The sequence below is a fragment of the Poecilia reticulata genome, linkage group LG20 (assembly GCF_000633615.1).
Source record: "Poecilia reticulata strain Guanapo linkage group LG20, Guppy_female_1.0+MT, whole genome shotgun sequence".
NCBI lineage: Eukaryota > Metazoa > Chordata > Actinopteri > Cyprinodontiformes > Poeciliidae > Poecilia > Poecilia reticulata.
In genome coordinates, this window is record NC_024350.1 from 5,998,362 (window position 1) to 6,000,090 (window position 1,729).

Genomic DNA, 1,729 nt, shown 5'->3' on the forward strand with positions numbered 1-1,729 from the left:
ATTTAAGAAATGTGTTTTAATATCTCTCAGTTACACTCAGGTAACAGAACAACTGATTATTTTGTTGCCTTCTTCTCTTAAGGTTCATTTGACCAATTTTTAGACATTGAAAACGAGGGCTATTTTGTTAAAACAAAGGCCCAGGGGGCCACAAAAAAATATTAAAACCAAATTTTTCATGGATAAGGGAGCCCAACCAGCTAAACAAGAGTTAAGAAAAACATTGGATGATAAAAGATTGTTTTTAGGGCATTTTATGGCTGATTTAATACACGGGTCCAAAATGACCCGCTAACACTACAGATGGCAGGAGAAAGCTAACACCAGAGGAAGGTTAAAAAAATAAAAACAAAAACAACTCGAAATGACTTGAAATTAAAGGTTCCTGACTTGAGACTTGACTCGACTTTTGCCTGTCTTTACTTGAGACTTGAGGACAGACTTACAACACAGTGACTTGGTCACACCAACACAAGAAGTGGAGAAGGAAGTCATTCAGCAGGAAATGTTTAATGAACATTTGTCTTTTTATGAAGGAAACATTCTTCATAAAGAAACCCCCCACAGTGATCTGGTTTGAGAGGATCAGGTTTACCCTTAGTACGTTTTTAAGCATGTCAGATTAGAAGATGTTACTCAAAACTTGAAAGTTAAAGCATAGAAAACCCCAAAGCAGAACAAATTAAAACTTCAAAGACAAGCAAACTCACAGAATGAAGCAGATCTGGTAAAATACGGTTCTTTTTCTGCCAGCATGCTGAGGAAGGTAAAAGCTAGCGAGAAGCCAGACAATGCTAAACTGTATTTGTTTCACTTTTTTATGGCTTGCATTTGTGATTACCGTCTCTAAGCAACTCATGGGTTTTTTGCCACCTGCCTTCTTTAATGACTAGGATCGAGTTGGAAAGTATGTAACTGACTTTAAATTCTGTACGATTGACTTATTTTGCAAAGATATTGCTGTGAATTCCGATATTTGAAGAAAAACTTGAGAAAGTGAAGGCACAAGCAACAAGAGAAAAAGAAGAAAAGCCTCATAATTCAGATTTTATGTGGGCATTGCTCTACTTTACAGATTTAAAATGCATTAATAAAACACATGAGCAGTAAAAGGAATTGTGCTGTCTTGTTTTGTTTTTTCTAAATCCACAGCAACCATTGGTTTCTCTTTTTTTTGGCTAAAACAGTTGAAAACATTCAACTTCCATTTCCAGTCAGCAGCGGTTTCACTTAAATGTGAAAACAATAGTCAGTAAATCAATGTGTCAGCTCTGCTGAGTGGAGTTGGCAACAGCAACATTCCTGTCGCGAGCTCCACAATTATATCATTAATCATGGTGTACTGTTAAGTTTAAAATAAGGACTTTACGTCTGCACCTTGACAAACATTTAATTAAAGCTTGAGCACAACATAAATAACATTGTGTTTGATGTTGATGATTTACTGCACTTTTCTGTAGGTTTGTTTTAGTCACTGGTTGATCAGGAGGTAATGGCAGTGGAAAGCTGCACTGCATGGTAGTAGAATGAAAGGTTACAGTTGATACCAGAAGTTTACATACAGTGAATAAAAGGACACCTACATACTTTTTTTTCCTCACTGAAGTTAAATCAGAGAATTCCCCAAATTATTTCCATTTGCTAAATGCTAGAAAACTTTGAGAACTTTTTTTTTTCCTACAGATTTCTTTGCAACATTCTTCAAATTCACCAAGTGCATTTTGCAGCC